Source organism: Octopus sinensis, linkage group LG17 (genome assembly GCF_006345805.1).
Source record: "Octopus sinensis linkage group LG17, ASM634580v1, whole genome shotgun sequence".
NCBI classification, from domain to species: Eukaryota; Metazoa; Mollusca; class Cephalopoda; order Octopoda; family Octopodidae; genus Octopus; species Octopus sinensis.
Window position 1 is genome coordinate 24,348,683 of NC_043013.1, and position 25,323 is coordinate 24,374,005.

Genomic DNA, 25,323 nt, shown 5'->3' on the forward strand with positions numbered 1-25,323 from the left:
CTGGCTTTTCTAAATTTCTGGCATCGGATCGCTTGAGTTATTTTCCTTATTTAAAACAAACAATATTTTCTTAGCAACATAACTCCATGATTCTATTATAGAAGAGAAACTACGTCATGAGTCGGTGTAATCTCAGTTCTACATATTACTTCACAAGAATATTATTCTGCAGATTGGTTGCGTTATGTACTCACCGCTAAATACCTTTCCATGTGTGCAATATCACGTTTAATGTAACCGTGTGCAGAGAAATTCAATATCAATAATGTAGCCTCTAGTAACAGCGCAAATGTAAGTGTTGTTGAAAACAAACATGTTAGTGGGTCACTAATGAAGGCACTAATTATGCAATGACGCAAACGATGATGATGATGGTGGTGGTGGTGGTGGTGATGAACAGTGGAACATATTGAAAAATCCCTCTATAATAGCAATGAAGTATCACCTTGAAGTCTTAAATGAATAATTTAATGAACTCTTTTTCCCAAAGATTAATCTGCAACTAGAAACGTAAGATTTAATTTGTAGAAAGAAGTATTAAATAGAAAATATTCTTCGTATATTTTGTAACTATTTCCACAGTTTTACTACAATGAAACCTAACTGCAATTAGAATTATGTTTATATTCTCATTAAACTATTTCGGAATGCGTACTTTATTAGCAGAAGTCTTGAAGAAAGGGGTTTTATGTTAGCGAAATAACAACGTTGTCTTTGAAATAATGAGAGAACGTTGTCTTTGTTATTGAAAACAAAATAAATGCAAAAACAGAAACTATAAACTTATCCTATTAAAAAACTGATAACATGGCAGTGTTTAAGAAGCTTGCTTCGTAACTATGTCACTTTAAGGTTAATCACACTGCCCGACACTTTGGACAAGTGAATCCTACTAGCGCTCAGAGTCGACCAAAATCTTGTGAATGGAAATTGGTAAGCAGGAACTGAGTAGAATTCTGTTGGTAAAGCCATTTCTGTTCTTGAGTGTGAGATTTACCAATTCTTTCAACCAGCATCTGAAGCTTATTTCTTGGGTAACTTTAGCGGAATCCATTCTGTTTGAAATATTCAAACCAAATCTTAGCTGCTTCTTTTCCGTCCAGCATTCTCTGTGTTCCTGAATAAAGCCTTAAAAGAGCTACTCTTCTTCGCCTGGTTTGGCCATTTCTCCACACACTCTCACAACTAATCAAAATAACTGAAATCTTCACAAGATTACCAAAACAGATGAGTTAATCCGTTTTACATACGAACTATATCTGTGTGTGTGTGTGTGTGTGTGTGTGTGTGTGTGCGTGCGCGTGAGTACATGTGTGTGTAAGTTATTCTGAATAGATATTATTAAATATAAGTAACTGTTGGTAGACTTTAGGCTCTAAATTTGCAGATAATAAACTTTCTATAACGTTCACGCTTTTCCAAAATCATTAGCGGCCAAATGACAGGAAATCGCTTCAAGACAGGATTGAAACCGGATCGAGATTTCGCTTTTTAGTTATCTTCTTACTTTACAAGCATCAACTACAATGTTGTTTGATATCGATTTTTGGCATAGGCATAATCAATAATTTGTTTTGCATTTTTTTCAAGCTTTTTGTTGAGGGTCCAAGTTTCAGTACCATAATACAAAACCGACTCAATTTACGTGCCATCTTAGAACTTCAAATTTTACAGTTTGTGACACACACTCCAAGCAAGTACTTTCCTTATAGCAAAGTTCTTTTTACTATTTTCCACCCAAGCACCAAATACTTGAAGTTACTAACTTCCTTAAATTCTTTTCCGTTTCTTGCACAAAGAGGTGATTTGGTTGCTCGGGATCTGAATAAAAAAAAAAAATAGACGGCTGCTACACAGGAATATTAAGGATGGCTCTGAATGTTATATGGAGAGTTCATTTAACCAACGAGCAGTTTTATTAAGGTCTACGCAAAGTGGCTGAGAAGATTCATCAAAGAATGAAAATTGCAAGTCATTGCGGCAAGCACCCAGAAGAACCTCTGTCAACTGGTCAAATGTTAGGCAGTTGAAGGAAGAATGAACAGGGGAAGAAAATGTCTAACCTATGTGGACAACTTGCTTAAGGACAGTGGAATGGTAAACGTTGACAAATTAAGAACATGCATGAAGGACCGTGATGGATGGCGTGCTCACGTGACATCATTGAAGCGTCCAGGAGGACGGTCAAACAAAAACTGTTTTGTGTGTGTGAGCGGTATGGTCGAGCCTGTTATTAACTGGTACTTTATTTTATTAGCTTCTACACGAAAGAATGAAAAGGACGTAACTAAATACCATAATTTATGTTGTCCGTCACTCTATCGATTCTGACAATCCGCCACCTCTGTCAGGTAGAGTACATTTCTAATTTCAACCTCTTAAATTATACAATTTATTTTCTTCCTATCATCACCCAACAAATTTCTTTGATCCAAGACGACTCCATCTATTTTTTTTAAGGCAAATGATAATTATTTCTGTAAATGTTGTTATTCATTAGACATTTTGACAGTTTCTCAATGGAAGAATTCCCAGAAAATTACACAATGCACGTCTTATCTCTCGAAGAGAATGATAAGATTGCAGATCGCCGGACAAACTATCTTTTTGTTAATTAAGTCTCTTTACTTTCTTTGCTGAAATCCTCGAGAGCAGAATATATTTCAGTGTTGGTTTAGGCACAAACGATTTAATTTTCTTTCTAATTTGGGAAGATTTTAACCAAGCACATCTTCAAATACCACAACATGACATGTGTGTAGTTTGTGAAAAAGAGAAATTTGTTATATTTATTTCAAAATCAAAGAATGATGGATAGCGTTAGACTTCTCAAATACTGATTTTCTTTTGCAGGGAAGACTGTTTATTTTGGTCAGATATGGATGTTTCCTAATGTATCATTATAGAATGCATTGGGAAATGCAGAATTATTTATGTAAAACGGAATGGAATTCAGATTCATTACTTATTTTAGGAAATCCGTTTACAAATCTTCATCTTCAACAGAGAATGGTTTCTAATTTTGGCTCAAGGCTAGCAATTCTGGGGAAGGGATTAAATCGTTTATGTCGAAGCAGCAAATACTATAATGAGAAACAAAAAATATTAGTTATATCATTGTTCTATTTGCGTAAAGACACCATCTTACGAATGGCATCATGAGTCTAAAAGAAAGATTTAGTATCTTAAAATGTTTAAATATTTTTGCAATGACGAGAATTTAAATCAGGAACTATTATGACGATGATATCTGTGATGTCGTTGTTAAGTTGTTATATCAGAATACTCAAGAGTGGCTTGACAGGAACCTGAATAGAACGGAGGAACGGGGGGAGTATTTTGGAGGTCTGAACTCAGAATTGTCTTTAGTCGACGACACAGAATCATATTTTGTTTTTGTTCTGTAAACTCAAAGGCAAACTCTTCAAATTTCTAAGGTTTTGGGGTAATTTTTCCTCGCCAAAATTTAATTATTTATATTTTACAACACTTGTATGGGAAAAAAATCGTAAATTCGATTCAAGATCATTTTTGAACGCAACCATTCGCTTTCAAAATTTACCGAAGTGTTTTCTACAAAACACCGGAAAATATTAATTTCAAATTGTGGCACAAGGCTAGCAATTTCGTGGGAGGAGGAGGTAAGTCGAGTACGTCGATCCAAGTGCTCAATTGGTACGTATTTTATCGAGCCCCCACCCTCGGCGAATTTGAACCAGAAACATGAAGGACCATAATTATGAAGATCTTAAGGTATTCAGTATTTACCACTTCTGTCAAAAAATAACACTACTTAAGGCTCATGATCGTAAGGTCGTCAGTTCGACTCCTGACTCATGTGCCGCGTTGTGTCCTTGAGCAAGGTTATTCATTTCTCATTGCATCACTGCATATCAACTAGGCGTAGGTAGGAAGTTTTATCTCTTCAGCTATCACATCCTCGATTTTCCGCTTGGTCAAATGTTGTGGGGGGTCAAAACAGTGTCCCCTAAATAAGCACTAAAACGCTTTGCCGAAGTACGACGTTTTCACGTTATACTCGCTTGCCAGTGACGGCCAGGATATTTTCTTTACGTAGGCACAAGGGCCTCAAATGTGATGGAAGGACTGTAGCTGATTAGAATGACTCACTACCGCCAGAACCTGAGAAGGATGAAAAATTGGCCTTAGCAGGATTTGATCTCAGAAATATAAGCAACACAACTAAATGTCGCAAGGTACTTTTCTGTCTTTCTACTGATTCTACAAATCCACCGTCATTGAACTACAACTATTTTGTCTTTTAGCTGTCGAACGCCTTTACTTTTCGGTAAAACTAAAGCCACAAGTTTTATACTTCCGCACACGTTCAATATATGTATTTATTCACATATATTCAACGTATGAGTATCATACATTTTCTGCGTCCCCCTGTACAAAACATAGATACATATGCATAAACAGTAGACACTTTGATATATATTTCCGGAACTTTGTTATAGCATGGACATCAAAGATCATTTCTTTATACAGCTACGGGTAACAGTTCTTTGGTATCATTACCTTTTCCCATTTTTTTATTACCACCCTCCCCCCACCAAAAAAAAAAAGATAAAGGAAAAAATAGAGAGAGAGAGAGAGAAAAGACCGTTATAATTACAAGTAAAACATAATGGCAATATTATTCCAAATATTTCTTTGATCTCTAAGCCATGAAATATTTTGAAGTTTGTTCTGTTTTCTAAAGCAATTTTCGTATTTCGTACGTGGCACATATACTCAACAAATTATCAATCATTTTATGTACCGAGTTTGTGGTTACCGTGTCGAATTAATAATATATTTTCCTCACAGATACACAGGAATTGCGTGCGTGCCCAAACATACGAACAAATATTTACGACTACCACCACGACACGCGAACACTTCCACTCACACATATTTATTCATTTGAACCCATAAATGCACATATTTACAAGCAGACATAATTGTTATGACGTAAAACTCGTTATCAACTTAAACTATTTCATTGTCAATCTTAACAGCAACATTACTTACATTACAGTTTATTTCTAAACAGCTTTTGTTCGGCAAGTTATTGAGGTAGCAGTTCTCTCTCTAACCTCGTAACCTCTTTGTTGTATCATTAAATATTCATTTTGTCTCTCTTCAGAATATGGCTTTAACGGATTTCTTTTTAGCCTGACATCCTCTTTGTTATATTTACTAGCCCCCCCCCCCAGCCAGTTGTATAAATAATCGGTGTAGAAAATGTATTTATGGGAGAAGACAGTAAGTATGGTCATGAGGTTTCAAGTTTGATTTGCAACTGTCTGGTTCCGAGGTCGATCTTGCTGCAAGATACTTTAGGTACGTATTTTTTATAATAGATTCGGGTCGCATAATAATAAAATTTAGTCATCGGAAATTCGGTAGAAGTCCTTAGGATGGTCGCATTTGTATATCGACGAAAAGAAAAATCCTGCACTGTATTTCGTTTCAAGTATGTCATTCAGTTACATCGTTCATTAAAATAAATAGCAGAAAAATTACTGAGCTCGATAAAATCGACAAAAAAAAAATCTTATGTCGATGCTCCAGCATGGTCGTAATTCAGAAAGAAAAAACAACAACTGATGAACAATGGAAATATTATGTGGAAACTATTTTGCAACGGCTCTTCTTTGAAACCGTCGACTTTCCTTGGAATAGTAGACTGATATATTTATATATTTCAAAGCATTTTGAAATAAGTACCAGCTAAGTAACTGGGATTGATATTATCGATTAACTCCCTCCCCTAAAATTACTGGCGTTGTGCCAACATATGACACAACATTTGAAAATTTAGCTTGTAAGTAATTTTAATGTTTTGATATGGAGTAAAAAATCATGAATTATTGTTAGCTGAGATGGTCAACAAGGAGTTGAAATGCAGATGATACAGTTAAAATGGCAATATCTGAATTGAGGAATATGAAGAAGGTTAGGTCTAGAAATAGTGATATGAAAAAGCCAATTTCGTATCAATCCAGTAACAGAGTAATCAATTTGGTTGTTTTCTTACCTCGTCATAGATTTCGTTAGACAGGTGGACAGGTAGAATCGTTAAAGCGTCGGAAACACCTTGCGATATTTACAGCTCTTTACATTCAGCTCTTTATATCCCGATGAGACCAATTTTGTCTTTATCTTTCCGGGGCTCTGAAATAAAGGAACATTTAAGTTATGATGGCGATTAAATCACTTATTTCTGTTAGAAATGATTTATTATTGATTTCGTGATGAATTTCATTCTTGAAGAAATATTTTGCTAGAGAAAGAGACGCATTGATCATGAACTTTAAGGTTCTCGCTAGACTAGTGTTTTGATGTTCAGTTTAAAATTTTCCAGTTTGGCATCTGCTCTACTAAACGTGAGATGAGAAGGGAACTCCAGGGGGTTGCAACACTAGGAAATGAGGAATGGTGGCATTTGTGTGGGAAGACAAGTGGAAGTGAGATGGTAGGTTAGGGGAGTTTACAACTTGATATCTTAAATGAGTAGTAGAAGTAGTAGCAGAAGAAGAATAGATAGAAGAGAAATAGCAAATCCGTTGGCAAGTATTTATAAAGGGTGTTGGTGAGTGAGTTTTTATCTGGTAGCAGTGCAATTCACGGGTAGCGGTTTGTATTCCATTGTGAGTTCTATTTGAGCTTTATAGAAAGTTGGAAAATAACCAGTAGAAGTAAGCTTTTATTCCAAAAGTAAGACTTGATTGCAATACAAATATATGAAGTTTCACTAAATTATTGTCTGATTTGTTAGTGTGACATGAACAAAAAAAACGAAAGTTCTAGTAATACTATTAGCAAAGTGATCTTGGTTGAAGTGTGACGCGTTGAAGCTATGCAAGAGACGAGACTAGATATACAATTAGCAATATAAAATAGCAAGCTTATACAATTCAGACCACAATAAATATGTAGAATTGTTCTAACGTGAGACAATCTTTTACAAGTTTCTAATATTACGAAACAGATCGGGAAGGTTAAATCTAATTCTTAACAATGGATAAGTGTGTTCAGTGATGTTTAGAACCTACCAATGAGACTGGAACATGTTAAATGTAGAGGCAAATAACAAGAGTCTCTTATTGCGATGACGAACAACAACAATAAAAAAAGAAAACAATTGCATTTAAGGGTCAATGTATAGGATGTTATATAAGGGGAGTATTTGGGGTGGGTAGGGTGATTATGCATTACACTCTCAATAATAAAAATTCAATTCTGAAGATCACAAAAGTCGTCTGGAGAGAGTTCCATTCAAGAAAAAAATGGGTGTTATTTTCTCTGGGAACACGATTAAAACTAATTTCCCTGAAGTATCATGTTCTTGCCACCCACACTATATACGCATGTTGATAGTGTTATATATGCACACATATATATATATATTATATATATATATATATATATATATATATATATTATATACACACACACACTTCAATAAGTACATACGACACTGACACGTATCACATACACATATTCAAAAGAGGGATTTCTGAAAATTTATACAACATATTGTTCATGTATCGCGTGCGCGCACGCACACACACACACACACACACACACGTAACCGCGCGCGCATTGGCTAATGTTTTTATTCGTTATAAAAACATCTTGCAATACTGTTTGATATCTTCAAATGATAAATTCACAAGCTTATGATTTATTTAATATTGAATATTTCAGTTTTTATCCTAAGATTTATTTTACTTGTTTATTTATTTATTCATTAAGATAATTTGAGGACAAAGGAGAGATTGTCTGGATGCTACATGGACACAGGATTTAGGTTAGAATCACTGATTGCAAGACACGATAGTTGCATATTTTTATACATTCTGTTCTATACGTAGAAGCCCATTCACATGCATGTCTATGACACACACACACACACACGAAATTGATGTACACATTTCTAGTATGCATACATATACATACACACACACGTGTGTGTGTGTGTACATAATTACGAACATACACGTTTATATATACATATATACATACATACATATATATGTATATATATGTATGCACGTGTATATATATATATGTGCATATGTATGTATATATATATATATATGACTGTATATGTATGTATATATATATATGTCTATATATGTGTGCATGTATATTATATGTGTATATATATGTATGTATATATATATATGTCTATATATGTGTGTGCATGTATATTATGTGTATATATATGTATGTATATATATATGTATATATATATATATACATGTATGTATATTATATATATATATATATGTATATATATATATACATGTATGTATATTATATATATATATATTAATATATACGTACATATACACGTACACACAGACACATATATGTATATACGTATAACACTTCACGTGTATCCACCTCCCTCTAAGTTGTAGGTGCGCCTCGATACGCTCTCCTCACAGTCTTATTTCTCTCTTTTCCAACTAGAGTAACCATGTGTCTCCTTTAAAACAAGACACCCGTTTCTGAACCTGTATCAAACACTCACTTTTCATTAACAGGCAGAAAGGCACCTCCCTCAATACAACTCCTACCCTGAGTTTAAGAGTCTTGTCTTGTAAGTTATCTGGTAACCTTGCTGGTGCTGCACCCATTATGTAAATTGGTTGGAATTAGGAAGGTCATCTGGCCGTAGAAACCATGCCAAAGCAGTCATTGGTGTCTGGCAGAATCTTCTGGCTTGCCAGTTCCTATCAAACCGTTCAACCCGTATCAGCTCTGAAGGAGAACGTTAAATGTTGGTGATGAGGATAATGATGATGATGATGATAATGAAAACTCTTTGTACACACACGTGTGCGGGTATGTATATACATATGTATGTGTGTGTGTCTATGTATGTATTTATATAAGTATATGAATTAAATATATGAATTTAAGTATACCCACACGTATTATGAACATACACCCTCGCACACACGCCGCACAAAAACGCTCGAGCACGCACGCATACATTCGTACAAAGAATTTAACTATTTGTTTTAACGCATATTCCTTCTTTTTTTCTTGCAATTTAAACTCCAGCTCTGGTTGAATTATGAATGTATCTTTTCATCTTTCAGTATAATATTTCAGTAGAGACACACCATCAAGTCTTTACAAATGTGTGTGTGTGTATGCATATATATATATATATATATATATATTTTTTTTTTCCGACCAGACGATCAGATGTTGCTACACATCGCTGGTCACAATGCGTTCGCATTGTTTTAGCCTTCGAACGACGCCACCTCGCTGGCTAAGCGAGCAGGCCAACAGAAGAAAGAGTGAGAGAAAGAGTGGTGAATGAGTACAGCAGGGATCACCACCCCCTGCCGGAGCCTCGTGGAGCTTTTTAGGTGTTTTCGCTCAATAAACACACACAACACCCGGTCTGGGAATCGAAACCGCGATCCTCCGACCGCGAGTCCGCTGCCCTAACCAATGAATGAATGCATATGAAATTATGTATGCATTATGTATGTATATAAATGTGCCATCGTTCATTTCTTCTTGAATGTAGACAGAAACGAACGACACAACTCCCACTCAGTGCTTCTGATTTATAATGGATGCCTCCTTACCCGTTACAGAGTAAAGCTTTCTTTTCCCGAATCGTTTGACATGCGATTGTAATTGCTATTCAGCATCCCAACCATGTCCACCTCCGCAGATCTAGCAACAAAGACATTAAAGTGCTGCAAACTTCACCATTCATTTCTTTAAAAGACAGTATGGTGTGATTTGAGTGAAAATTGGCTACTATTTCTAGAAGGTCCAACGATAACGTAAAGATTTCCTTGTGGTTTCGGTCTTCAGATGTCATTCCAAGTTGCAAGTATATCATCTAAATTTCGGCAATCGTGCACATCGGAAAAACAAGCATATCGTCCGTTTTTCTAACCCTAACCCTACATGCATAGATATGTGGTGTGATACCTCTTGAAGAATTATCCCTCCCAGGCTTTAAAGTGTCCAAGGTACGTCTCCGTTACGATCGAGTTACTTAACTGAATCGTATGTACAAGATTAACACTACTCAGGGGAATACATACCTAAAGACGGGAGTGGCTGTGTGGTAAGTAGCTTGCTAACCAACCACATGGTTCCGGGTTCAGTCCCACTGCGTGGCATCTTGGGCAAGTGTCTTCTGCTGTAGCCCCGGGCCGACCAATGCCTTGTGAGTGGATTTGGTAGACGGAAACTGAAAGAAGCCTGTCGTATATATGTATATATATATATATATATGTGTGTTTGTGTGTCTGTGTTTGTCCCCCTAGCATTGCTTGACAACCGATGCTGGTGTGTTTACGTACCCGTAACTTAGCGGTTCGGCAAAAGAGACCGATAGAATAAGTACTGAGCTTACAAAGAATAAGTCCCGGAGTCGATTTGCTCGACTAAAGGCGGTGCTCCAGCATGGCCGTAGTCAAATGACTGAAACGAGTAAAAGAGTATAAACGTTTAGATTCTGTACTCCGAGTTGTATGTTTATTATTCCTCTTCTCCATACAATCCATTTAAACGCCAAGTAACTCTTAGTTACTGCCAATTCATTATACACTAATCACTGTATTCGAATACCTGACTAAACCACTCATTGTATTTATGAACAAATGAAGCAGCTTCTGCATTGCTGCTCTATCTGCTAGAAAGGGCAACCAGTTCTCCATTAAATTACATTCTACTGTCTTCAGAAAGGACGGACACATTGGATAATGTAATCTTAGATACGTAAAGCCTACCGAGATGGACTAGGCAGCCATAGTTTATCGTGTTTCACCCCCCCCCCCGATTCAAAATATGCCAGGTTTACAGTGAGCTGTACTTTGCACCCACGCAAAACATGGACATAATAATAGTAATACAGGGGAATTGATAGAATTCATTCTACTTCCCTTCTTCACCAATTACCCATGGGCCGTGGTAACAACCTAAATATTTTACAAGTTCATACGAGAGTCGGTCGACCTGCTAGATATAACAGCAAATCTTACCTTTAATCACATCTTAAAGTTCGTTTTCGGGTGGTGAACATAATCTGCCAGTTTAACAACACCCAAATGGTCCGTGGGAAATGCCCTCAATTGTAACAGTCTAGAGTAGGTTTTGTTCTGAGAATAAACTCCATTCTTTCTTCTTACCAGTCTCTCAGACTTGGGATTCGTTAAGGCACCTGATAGTTCTTCATGGACTGTCCTTATGGTGTGATTGGAAATTTTGCTGCTATTTCTAGTAAGTCGATTGTTCAGGTAGACGCACCCTCATTTTCTGTGAGCATTAGATGCATCTTGTGTGTGTGTGTGTGTGTTTGTGTACGTGAGAGATACAAATAAAAGAATGTGAAACAGCTCATTAATTGTCAGATCATTATCATATGTTAGGGTTGATAAGGCAATTAGCAAGTTGACATGAAGAAAAAAGTTATGTAGAGACTGTTAATGGAAGACGTAAGTGTTGATGAGCCTCTACGGTAAAGCAGTCAGATTCCATATTGTAGGGTAGGCATTTTCTTCTAATGATTAGAAAGGATTCCACTGGAAGAAGTAATTGCAATTCTACCGTGAAAATTTTCTGATGAGATAAAACTATTCTCAGTTAATATTTCTCGGGATCAACCGGAAGCTGATGTAGATTTAATAGATCTTCTTACCGCAATTTGTGCATGAAGTAGTAACGTACATAAGTTCATTTCTTGTAATGCTACCTTCTAGAATAATCTTCATTTTATTTACTATTTTACAGAACGATGACAACAACTAATAATAGATCTCTAATCATAATTATAGTTTTCTAATTATAACTTTCTTTCTTATCGCTATTAAACGAAGGCACACACCCATTGACAGGAGAGTCGTTCTACCATTTTAGATTTTGAAAGAAAACATGTTTTTCATGCTGTTCCCAGACAAAGCAACGGAAGCTAAAAGAAATTAACCGGAAGTGAAAAAAATATCATAGACTCAGTTTGCTGTAATTCAATTTTTTAGTCTACTTCGTTCATTCTACAACTCATTAATATTAAAATACGAAACCATTGCTGATATTGTGATTATTCACTTTCTTGGTTGACCGCTATTTATGATAGTAAGTTCTATATCTAATTATTGTCTATTTCTTCTGTGGAGGCGCAATGGCCCAGTGGTTAGGGCAGCGGACTCGCGGTTTCGATTCCCAGACCGGGCGTTGTGAGTGTTTATTGAGCGAAAACACCTAAAAGCTCCACGAGGCTCCGGCAGGGGATGGTGGTGATCCCTGCTGTACTTACCACAACTTTCTCTCACTCTTACTCCCTGTTTCTGTTGTACCTGTCACTCTCTGTGTCACGCTGAATATCCCCGAGAACTGCGTGTCTGTGGAGTGCTCAGCCACAGACGTAACCGACGGAGTGCTTCCCTCCTCCCTATTTCTTCTATAGACTAAGCCCACAATCCGCAAAGTACTAGATGTTATACTAAATTTCAGCCTATACAAGAGAACACCTGCGACAAATCCTTTGCAAGCTACTGCGCTTTCCCCGTTGGGTTCGAGCTTTTGTTGTCGTAATACTACTATCTAGAAATTGTTCGAGAAAGAATAGTAATTGTTTGAAGACTGCTAATGATAAAGATTATTTAATCTGGAACTCACTATTACTCTAAACCCAGCCTTAAGTTCATGTTGCATAGCAGGATGATGTTGAAGAATACACAGAACGACCTTGATGTATAATTTTTGTATTATAGTTGAAAGGGGTTTGAGGAGTCGATCTCTGTAAAATCACTTTCTTACCTTTAATAAATTATAAATATACAGACTTCTAACCCTAAAGACGAAATCTTCTGAGACTTGTTTCATTAAAGATTCCTCAAGATTATTAGAAATTCATTATGCTTTATTTGCGTTTAATGTGACAACATTTATGGGTGGAGTAATGTTTCACCCTATTCCTTCTACAGTGAAAGTCTCCAATCCTCCAAATAGTTGGCTTTCAACATGAATTGCGGCTGTAGAAGAGAACATTGCATATACGAGGGGATGCTGCAAAGTTCCTGGCTTTAAGGGTGTCGCGAAGGGCCTGTTTGGAGGCTCAACCTTCTGAGTTCTTTTACAAGGCTTTGAAAAATTGAAGGACCGTTGCAATAAGTGTGTGAATCTGTGAGAGGAATATGTTGAATACAATCATAACTAACTGATCCTTCTAAATTTTTTTACTCAAAGCCAGGAACATTTCACCTGCTCCTCGTAATACATGAAGAAACTTACAACACCCTTACAAAATGAAAGGTTTTCATCTGTCTTCATAATGTCTAAGGCCAAAACAAAAAAGGCAATATCACATGCTCCCCAAACTGCAGAGTGCTTTTATCTATCACACGTCAACTAAGATGGCTCCGTAAGTTGCACGTCTGCAAATAAAGCAAACTGTTTTGTACTTTCTTGCAGACTGCTTTGCGATGTACATTTTATCAACTCTGGAGTATTTCAGGATTACATTTGTCTCCCACACTATTTCTTCTGTGCATTAAAGTTATTGTTACTTCTATTTCGAACACACCTCATCGTAAACGATACCTCGCCACCCTTTTCACACACAGGAGTCAACTACATGCAACCCAGATATCTCATGGTAGCGGACATTACTCTGTTGTCCCCTTCAAAAACACCAAACCATAATCATTAAGCATTTTAATGAAAGAACATAATACTACGCCGCCTTTATCCCCACCACCACGCCTATATAGCATTTCCTTTTCTCAAAATACTTTCACTCAGCTAATTTGCTGAGTTTCTAGAAATTGCAAATGTGACCCATATTATATAACTACCCCTATATCTTGGATTCTGCTGATACAAACTTCCTTGACTGCATAAAAATGCTATTTCATTGACAATGAATGATTAAGTAACAAAACGCAACAATTAATTAGATTAATCACATCTTTTCTTCCATACTTAGTGTAGTTTCTGGTTCTGTAAATTTGTAATCTTCATAGCATCTCCTTCCAGCGCCACCTACTGTCTTCTGCTCTTCTTTTCTATCAACCACCTCTGCTCAGTTCTCGCAAATCTCTGGGTTTTTTTCTTCCTACATACATCTCCCGCAGTAGTTCAAGCTGGATATCATCTGAATCCATATTTACAATCCGAGACGAGGAGCTGTTCTGATATAATTTTTAAAAAATAGAACAAAAAAAAAAGAATATTTTTGGTTAGTTTAACAACTTTCAGTGAAATGATATGTGCCAGATGATAGTCTTAAATAATAATTTTTTAGATTAGCACAATGTCACACACTAGTAGAGTAGGTGATATATTGTGAAATTGAATCTTAATATGTCACTGGTGTCTGTTTTACCGGCTTACAGGATAAAAGACAAACTTAGAATCCAATGAGATTTAACCCAAGAAATTAGGAATGTCATTAAATGCTGTATGTGCCATCCATTACCTCAGAAGACAGACTTAAATAAGAACATATTCCTGGTTAACAACAGGAACAAGCCACAAGCGACAGGCTCGGGAACGCTGTGGACTGATGTCTAAAACATGCATTTGGCCTTCATAAAAACACTGCTGCAATGCACACATATGACTAAAATATGTAGCAAACGATTATGTAGCTGTTAAATATTCTGGATTTATTATAAAAACAACGTCCAGCATATCAACAAACTCTTTTATCTTTTTAAATGGTTGCTGTAACCCTTTTCGATAAATAAAAACAATGAATTTATTAAAGAATTCACATTCAACGAATACTTTTTATCCCTGAAAAAAATTGACATTTTATTCGAAGTAAGATGGAGATCAGTGGGAAATGAATGTGAAATAGACTAGAATCTAAGATTAGGCAATGACTGGGAGAATAATATTTGTCTATGAAAAGACTGAAATAGACTAAGTCTCTGAAGAAAAACCGTGGATTTCTTTATCTGGCGTACTTGTGTAATTAACGGAGAGTTCTAGAGGGGAAAGACCACCGTTTAACAACTGGCCTAATAAATGTATGGTGTGTCTTTTATCGAAGAAGGGGTCGGTTATATAAAGATTAGGGCCATAGGGAAATATGTAGCGTGTGTGTGTTTGTATGAGAAAAAGAGAGAGAGAAGGGGAGAGAGAGGAAGCAGAAGAAGAGAGAGTTGCGATGTGGGAGTGTGTGTTCTGCATCTGCTATAACTCAAGGAACTGTAGTCTACAGATAACAGAGATATGTAGATTAAAAAGAAATTAGGGAAATGTTGATTAAGATGTGCTTATTTTAACGTGAGTTCGCGTTAAGTTGATAAGTTATATATTGAAAAGATTACTAAGAAAAGAATTCTCCATGAAAGCAGGTGGAAGAGTTATAGATAATAAAAGTACATGTTGAAAGGTGAGCAATTGAGTTGAAGGGTCATTACTTAAACATTTCTGGCAGATCTTAAGAGGAGTTCATAGTTAAAGATAGGGTAGAGACGAAACATAACCATCTACTGTATATTTATACTTGATCAGGGAGCTCTTTCTGTGGTGTATATGTCTACATACACGCGAATACATGAATGTAGATATAAACATACGTACATACAATGGATTTTCAGTTTACTTACTATGATCTACAGCCGTCATTTGCTTGCACTTTGTTGCTGTTAGTATCATGTAACCCAGTACAACCTGCCTTCGAACAATCGGCGATTAAAGCGCCTCGACTAAATTTAATCGACGGATTGAAAATAAAACCTGTCAAAGGCTGAAAGACTTCCCTATTGAGAAACAAGCAGACAATCACACTCAGCAAAGAAACAAGTTTCACCTGGTTATCTTGTCTTTTGGAAAATACACTGCTGTATACCCGCAGTTTGCTTTGGTTCCCGGTTTTCGGAGGATGTTTATCAGAAGTCTCTTTCTAGGAGCTAATCTTAGAATTGTTAGTGTGATGGATAAGACAGCAAGCACAGTCACTCTACTGAAGCACAATCGATCTATTAAAGCAGCGTTTTAGCTCCTGTCTGATCATTCTTCATGCGTTTCGGGCCTTCCTGGAACGTCTTGTGGCAGATGTTCAGTGGTTTTCTTTGTAGTCTTGCTATATCGAATGACTAGCAGGCATAAAATATGATCTTCCAAGCGACATGACTCAGTGCCACTCAGCGTTTGCTGCTGTTGGGATTAGTTTGGCTGAAAGATTTTCTCTCATTTGTAATTCTGTATTGTCGGATGAGCTGGAAGAGATCCAGTAGGCATTTTTGGTGGGACATGTCCAGCATTTGGGTCGCCTTCGCTGACATCTTCCATGTCTTCACTACCATACAGAATTGTTACACTATAGAATCGGATTTTTGTTGTTTCAGCCCAAAATTGGTTTCAGATTGTATTCGTTATTACAGCTGCTCTTGTATGGCTGCTCTGCATAACAAGTCTCTAGCTATACACTTAAATAAGTAGATCATATACTCACACATACATAAACGCACACTCAAACACACTCACATAGTATTTCGCTTTCTCTCTCCTCACCACACACTCAGTTATAAGTGCACACACTCGCATATTCTCTCAAATACTCATACACATACATACATACATACACATATACTCACCTGCTCACACACACACATTACCACATATTCGCACGCATTCTCACATGCACGTACAAACTTATACAGACATATAAACTTAATCTTATATACAACTGCACGCGCACACTCACTTGTTGACGCTCTGTTAGAAATAATTGTCAAATCTCCCACCCGCCCCAAAGAGTATATTGGATAACGTAAAGGAAGGTTCATTTATCTGAAAAAAAAAATGAATGAGATGGGCACAATTGGAAGGTTTATGATCACAGGTGGGCTTTATCAAAACTGACCTAGGGTTGAACAAGATCATAATTCTTCGAAATGTTTTTTTGATAAGTTGACTCACGTGACCTTGATTATTATAGAAGGAATGAGATTAGGGGAGATAACCCGGATGATAATAGAGAAACTAATGAGAGAGATAGAAGAGATGGTAAGGAAATAACGGTGAAAGAAGTAATCATGGTCTTCTTTCATCATCTAGAATCTTCTTTAAAGTATGAGTATCAACGGAATAAAAGGGAAACTAGGAACGTGCCACCTATCCTTCTCTAGATAGGATATATATATATATAATCTTGCGAGATAGTCGGCACGAACTTTCGAAGAAATATAACGATTTAGTGAGAGGATGGGGTATTGATTGAGGGAAAATATGCTGGTACGATGAATAGATGAAAGAAAATGACATGAACGGAAAAAAAGCAACATAATAGGAAGTTGTGTTTGAAAGCGGAAGTAAAGAGAAAAGGGAAAGTTTATAAATGAAGAATTTACCGCAAAGAGATTTACGGAAATGATTGTAGCTTGCCTCCACTGATGGAATATATTGATTTACAGACATGTTGATTATTCAAAGAAAAAGACTCGGATACAAGAAATCTAAGGCGACAATAAATATTGAAGAGAATTCTGGGGGCTTATTCTAAATTACTGCATGACATAGAAGCTCTTTCTGTTTGGAGAATGGTTGAATCAGACGACTTGCCTTTCATCTACTTCTCTTAAACCTTTCTCAATAATTCAGCAAATCAAACAGATTTTTCAAACAACTATTTTTAGAACAATATATTTCCCTGTATATCATTATTCTTTATTATCGAACGTAAGGTTTATTTATTCACCATTTAATAGGTATGCTATGGGGTTTTTTTTTATGCTGTACTGCTTCAATATCGAAAGAAACCGTTCAGTCTCACAAGCCTTCAATTTATCGCTATTTTCCCAACTTTTTGACTTTTATTTCGGCCAGAAGTTCAGAACTCAAGAAAGTGTTTTTTTATGACCCATGGTTTAAATTTTACAGTGGTGAGGTGAAAGACTTGATTTGCCCTTCATGTATCATAGCTCTCTAGTAGTAGTAGTAGAACATGCGTACGTATACAAATAGCATAGATTTCCTTTCGGAAATTCAGAATTAGTTACCGGCCTTTCATTTAATTCAAACACTTTCTCCAACACACATGCACAGCGCAGAAACATCAACACACAGAGAAAAACATATACAGATACAGACGCACACATACTTCACTTGCGTGTGCATATGCTTACGCACACATTACCATTATCTGCAGGAGCCGTAAGAAAGAACATTTAACTCCATTGCTGGAGATTTGTAAATAACATTTTCACGGTGAAATGCAATATTTGATGTTTACTTTGAAGTTCAATTGATCACTGAACCGGAAATAATCATTAGCTGTTTGATATTCGATCATCATTTATCTTTCACATCATTGAAATATTTGCTTCAGTGATTGATTATTTTCGTACCAGCTGATCTTTCAGATTCTGCGATTCAAACAGATCTATAAATGGTTGTAGAACACAATAGACGAAAATGAATACACTGTTGAGATAAATTGAAAAAATTATCCAGTCTTACAAGGAATTCCACTAAGTGATCCCAGAATCAGTTGTACAACTCCTGGCACAAGCGAACAAAATACAAACTGTGTCCCAGTAGACGAATGATAATATTAAGCCATCCAAATATTGCACAGAAAATTCTAACCAAGTTCTTTAATTTTAACCACCGCAGGAAAGTGTTCTAAGCAATAGTTTCTTCTTATATGGACATTAATTACCGATTGCAATAACCAATCACAGCAAATGGTTCATATTTTTTCTGTTTTTATTTAAAAAACTAACTGGATGAGAAGTGGAGACTTCATTTTGACAATATATTGAATGTAAGTTTTTTAATAGTCAACATTTTAATATTATTTCCCGTTAAATATTTATTTCCCCACTTTGTATATACCCTTCCACCATGTCTTATTGTCTGCAAATCTATAATTTTACTATGTATATATGTATGCTATATTTTCGTAGTTCTTTTTTTCATTATTTAGTACATAGTGAGGTGGCGAGCTGGCAGAATCGTTAGCATGCCGGGAAAAATATGTTTAGCGCCATTTCGTCTGTCTTCACGTTTTAAGTTCATATTCCGCTGAGGCCGGGGTCGACTTTGCCTTTCATCTTTTCGGGGTCGATAAAATAAGTACCAGTTGAGCACAGGGATCGAGGCAAGCAACTTACCACTCACCGAAATTGCTAGTCTTGTGGCAAAATTTGAAACTAATATTTATTGCATCGTGTCTTTATGTTATTTCTGTCAACTCAACAACTTCTTTTTGGTTACGACATTCACAAGTCTGATAAGGTGATGACGAATTGGTAGAGCCGTTAGGGGCGTAGAACAAAATGCCTTGTTGTTTATTCTGACTGTTTACACTCTCAGTTCAAACTTCGACCCAACAATCTCAATGGGCCTAAAAGAAGAAACAAACGTAAAGCAGTCGTTGTTAGTGTCTTTTGCTCCCTGTAAACGGAAAAAGAAAAATTCACGTTATTCAGCTTTTTACTAAGTTTGCCTTCCATCCTTGCAGAGTTCAATAAATTATATACCAGTGATATACTATGGTAAAATTAGTCTACTAGACGCTCTCCCAAATTTTCTGGACGTTCGAAATCACTATAGTGCAACTCGGTACCGTATTTACATTTGATTGTGATGAAAGTCAATAAATAAGTACCAGTAATATACTCGATAGAATTAATCGACGGTATTCCTCTCGAACATTTTAACTAGATAATGTTAGAAACCATTGTTTTGAGTTTGCCGTTTATCCTTGTAGAACCAGCACATTAGCTACCACATCACCTACCACATTACCTACCACAAGTACATTCTCTCAACATTCAACATTTTTATATTCTTCTTCCTACATTTATTTTCTCGCACTACATAGACTTTTCTCACATGTCTAGGCGTCTATATATCTCCATATTTTTCATGCATGTGTGTATGTTATATACACATATATCAAGATGTTCTTATACGACCACATTTTCCTTTTTTCAAAAATTAGTGTGACATTTAACAAGATCATCAAGAACACGAATTTACGAAGAATACAAAGGCAAAAACACACATATGTAATTTGAACAGTTTAGGGCAGGCTACGAAGTTACCAACGTAACTGGTGAATACTTACTGTTCTTACTAGGGCAACTATCAATTATTTCGTCATTGGTTTAGCTTTTAGTTGGCAATATTTGATAATTTCACTTTCTAAGCCGTTCATCTTGGCCTAATTTGATCGTTGGAACATTGTCTCGTCTTGGGTTCTTTGCAATGGTGTCAGTTATTTCCACGTCTTATAAATAATCCTACGCCCAGCCTACCCTTTCGGCCCGAGAATACAGCAGAGGAATGGTAGATATCCTTGACAGTAAAAGTAATTCGGTCCCGGAGGAGGAGAGGTCTCCAGTGCCCCCTCCACCCCTCGTCTTTGTACAACTGGTACATTCAAAGCCCAGATTTATTTGGAAGCCTACTCTTTCAGGTTTCTTTGCATTTTTATGTATCTTTGAGTTTTATGGCTAATAACAAAAGACTACTACTACTACTACTACTACTACTACTCATGTTTGAAATTTAATCATATTCTTGACTGCTGACATTTCCCCCTTACTTATGCTGTTAAAGGTTGAGAAAGGTTTGAACTTTCCACAGACTCTTTTATTTATTCCCCTTTTCACTTTTTCGCTGTGCCTACATGAAAAAAAAATCGATATACGATGCATGCAGTGTTCAAGGAAGATATATACCCTTTAAGATAAAAGTTTGTGTTTAGAAAAGGCCAATTATTATCAGCCGCCACATGTTGCTGGTCGAGTTTTCAACTGTAGCTAATTCTGTCTATTTTGATAGACAGGTCAGCATGAATGGAGATAACATCTTTCATCTCCCAGGAGACTCAGCGACAATGAGTAATGTAGAATTCCTCTCGGAGTATAAGGGATATTTAGTGGACAATTTCTTACTATGGTAAAATGTTTGAAAAAAAAGGATGAAGGAATGAAAATGTTATCTACTGTTCTATATGAGGAAAATAAGTTGAATTGAAATTTGAAGAATGAACACTAGCATATGATGCAGAGAGAAGTTTGGTAGAGTGAAAGAGATTTCCTTGTAGATGTATCAGCGATAATAAAGTGAAGCAAACTACTTTACGCAGTACAAAGGCCAAGGCTGTGTACTAGTTTAATGCCACAATTTTGCTTGACCAATTAAACTTTGATTTTGTCACATGCTGCCATCTACTTCCCAAGTGCTGTCTCTTTTGTTGATGTTATCGTTGCCACTTAACAATCATAAACCTTACACAGCCTTTCCCCAAATTAATTGGTTCTTTCTCCCCTACAACGCCATCGGGTGCTGGAATAACTGATTCTATGTCTTGCCATAGTTGTTGGCGACGCGCTCAATATTATCTTTTGTTAAACTTATATAAAATGTTATTCTTTAACTATCAGCTAAAGTGGAACCATAGAAAAATATTTGGTTCTCATATCCTATATTTCTCGACATAGTCATATGGTATATCGTTCTGGTTCTTTGTCTCTGGCCAGCTCAGTATTCTCCTTTTCTCGATAATCTGAGGGAAAAAGAAATTCATAAGATAACAGTAACACGATAAAATGTATAAAGGGAGAAATAAGTCGGTGAAAGAGAAAGACACAGATGGGGAGAGTTATAGGGTAAAGAGAGAGAGAAACAGGTATATGCATGTGTGTTTATAATACATACATGTATACATACACATGTAAGTATGTATGTATGTATTGAGAGAGAGAGAGGCGGAGGGGGGAAAGAAAAGTTTGATGGTACCTGTCAAAGAGAAGTATGTACTGGTAGTGATGATAAATCCGTATTTGGTTTGTGGAATGGAAACAGAAATTCGAGAAATAAAACAATGGCTCCATCTAGCGACCAGAAAAAGTAAAACTTTATCTTCCGAATGTTTTTTTTATATCGAAAAAATGTTGGACTGTAAAGTTAAGTTAGTCCTTAAGCTCTCCGATGTCGTCTTGTTGAAGGTATCCAAATATTAGACTCAACACTTTAGGAAGAATGAAAATAGTTAAAAACGGGATAGAAATAATCCCCTAATTTCCCCAGGCAATGATAAAAAAATGAAGTACTAATATTTAAATGCTGTATCTGCCAGCCCATTTCTAAATTATATTCTGGACTCTTATAAAAATAACCCAGAAACCCTGATTATCTTTAACTAATTGATGTTGATTGTGACTTGAGAAAACGACATTTACAGTATTATGTCACTCAAGTTAGTCTTCTTCGAAGTTTAAATATTATTGACTTGTCGGATGGAAAACGAAATGAGGTTTACATTGAAGCTGGTTGTTTGAGTAACTTTATTAAGCGATAATGATTGTTGAATGTTGTCCTAAGATAATATTGGTGTAGCGTTGATAATCAGAAAGTTGCCAAACCTATATTGTTGAAGACAAACACATTTGAAATATCTTGTGTATGTTAAAGTTGTTTTGTATATTGTTCTAGACATAATTTAATACTTGCGAGGCTAGAAAGCATTTAGTTTCAATATTATATACAAAAAGCAAATCGGCGAGCTGGCAGAAACGTTAGCACGCTGGTATTTCGTCTGTTTTTACGTTCTGAGTTCAAATTCCGCTGAGGTCGAATTTGCCTTTCATCCTTTCGGGGTCGATAAATTAAGTACCAGTTGCGTACTGGGATTGATCTAATCGACTGGCTCCCTCTCCCCCAAATTTCGGGCCTTGTGCCTAGAGTAGAAAAGAATATTTAATTACAAAAAGCGCTAATGACGATTTTACTTTTCATCCTTTCGGGTTCGATAAAATAAATCTAGTTGAGCATTGGGGTCAATGTAACCGATTTACCCCCTACCTGCGAAATTGCTGGCCTTGTGCCAACATTTGAAACCAATATTATATACAAAAAGAAGGCGGTGAGCTGGCTGAATCGCGAATACTCCAGGCAAACTGCCGAGTGGCATTCTGACCGTCTTTGCCTTCTGGTTTTAAATTCTGCCCGGATCGACTTTGCCTTTCATTCTTTTGGAGTCGATAAAATACTAGTTGGCTGACGGAGATTGAAATAGAATGCCCGATAGAGCCCCTACAGAAAGTTTGTCTCTAAGGGACAGCAATAATTATCAGGAGGGAGCTAAGCACTTTAAACACTGCTGAAAACTTGTGGATACCTACGGTTACAGGCAGTAACCTTTTTTTCTGCATAATTCTTACCAGGAATATGACCAAACCTAAGCCAAACCAAAATAATAATAATGAGATACCTATCTCAAAGTAAGGAAACCTTGCTAATGTCAGGAGTGAGGGAGTACTGAAAGTAGAGAAAAGGGGAAAAACAAAGTAAGAAGTACAAAAAGGACATGAGTTAGCATTACTCAAGAAGGGACTACAGAATCAATTCCATGTAACCACAACAGAAGTTGCTGGAAAGCACATGTAGTATTGGCTGAAGAAAGGAACACTGAACAAAAAGACCGAGAGCACGATATTGGCAGCGCAAGACCAAGCTTTGGCCACGAATTGGAGGCCCAACCTTAGAAATGAGCAAGTGTGTCTACTGTGCTGCATCTGTAATAGAGTGAATGAAACCATTGCGCATATCACGAACGAATGCCCTAGACTTGCCCAAAACCACTACAAGTTGTGGCGACACGATCAGGTAGCGGAAGTGCTACATTGGAAACGGTGTGAAAAGAAAAGTGGGGGCTAGAGAGAGGCAAGACGTGGTATGAACACAAACCGCAGAGAGTGGCGGGGTCGGAGACTAGCAAAATCGACTGAGATTTCCCAGTCCAAACAAATCAGCTGCTAGAGCATAACAGACCGGACCTAGTGGTAGTGGACAAGGTGCATCACATGTGCTATGTAGCGTGCCCCCTTAACCTACGAATAGTCAAGAAGGAAGGCGAATATATATATATATATATATATATATATATATTATATATATATATAATCCTCTTAAGTACGAAATAGCCCCAGCTATGGAAAATGAAGGTGAAGAGAGTGCCAGTTATTATTGGGTCCTTGGGATCAGTATCAGAAAGCATGAAAAGGGATATAAAAGAAATCAGAAAAGTGCCCAGTAGAACTGTTACAAAAGGTTTGCTTCCTTGACACGGCTAGAATAATCAGGAAAGTATTAGATAGGTGAAAGGAACGGATAGCATGGTACCGCAGGCAGCAAGCATGACTCCAAGAGTTACAACAAAACCTGAGATGATGATGATGATGATGATGATGATAATAATAATAATAATAATAATAAACCTCCCACTCGTTTTGAATTTTGACACCTCTGGATCAGACGGTTGTCGTATTCCACTAGGCAAATTTTCTCTCGAAGGCTGAACCAATATTTTATTAGTGAAGGAAATATGTTTTCAACGAACTCAGGGGCGTATAAAGCTTTTGCTTAAAAAAACTTATTGGTTTCAACTTTGTAATTGTGAACATTCGATTTTATTATTTTCCTGCTCTACAGTGACAACTAAAATTTAGATAGTCATTAGTTATCCGTTGCCGTTGTGGTGATGGTAGTAGTAGTAGTAGTAGTAGTAGTAGTAGTTAGTGGTAGTAGTATAGACCCAAGCGTTATTTTCTGCCAGACAGATAAATAGAATCAGATTTAAATAACAACGAGCAGGAAATATCAGAGAGCCAAACCTCTGATAACATTCTCAACATTCATGGAAATAGAGAGCAAAATAAAACTTTAAGAAAAAGCCAATCCTCCACATGTCCGACTAATTTCATTACTCCAACTGTTTTCCACTAAGTCCATCATCACAATGTCCAGCAGAGTAATCATTATTACGAGCACTAATCACCACCACCACCATCACCATCATCACGCCTACAGGATTTGGTACAGTCTCAAGCTAAATAATATGTATATATTTAGATTTAAAATAGAAATAACAGTAGCATCTACGTTTGCCGAATCTTTTCAAGCCAAGCCTCTTATCGTAGCTGTACGCTTTGGCCCAATATCAGGCAGTTTTACTGAACTGTTCACAAACTTTCGCATAAAAATATATTTCTTGCCATATTTTTTCTAACTTCGTAAATACATTTTCTCATATAGCTACATATAATTCTAACAAATATAACAACATGTATGCATAATAACTTTACTGAAAATTGCAACAATCTCTCTTTCACTCAGACCAATTGAGTCAAACGTTGTACAATTGGCAGTTATTTCTCGCCAATCAATTCACTTTCAGCGAATTCGCAACGAACGTTGTCAGAACGATTACCTATATAATACAGAGCATTTGTATACTTTGTTTATTATCATATTTACATGTAAAAATCATTAACGTAACGCAAATTATCAACACAA

General features: G+C 36.5%; 1 protein-coding gene and 1 long non-coding RNA gene across 5 annotated transcripts in view; one reads left to right on the forward strand and one right to left on the reverse strand.

The window, feature by feature from the left end:
• The window catches only part of LOC115220992, a 197,563-nt gene that overhangs the window by 41,471 nt on the left and 130,769 nt on the right, over nucleotides 1-25,323 (forward strand). The window contains exon 1 of one of the 4 annotated variants that reach the window (XM_036510449.1): nucleotides 18,372-18,778. The exons of the other annotated variants lie outside the window; for them this stretch is intronic. The gene's annotated coding sequence lies outside the window, so the exon portion shown is untranslated. Of the gene's footprint in view, nucleotides 1-18,371; nucleotides 18,779-25,323 lie in introns of those variants that run through there. 4 annotated transcript variants of the gene reach the window in all.
• LOC118766751 lies at nucleotides 5,728-23,677 on the reverse strand. The gene is made up of 3 exons (XR_005002661.1): nucleotides 23,534-23,677; nucleotides 19,322-19,324; nucleotides 5,728-5,739 (listed from the first exon to the last, which is right to left on the reverse strand). It is a non-coding gene; the product is annotated as an uncharacterized LOC118766751 (long non-coding RNA).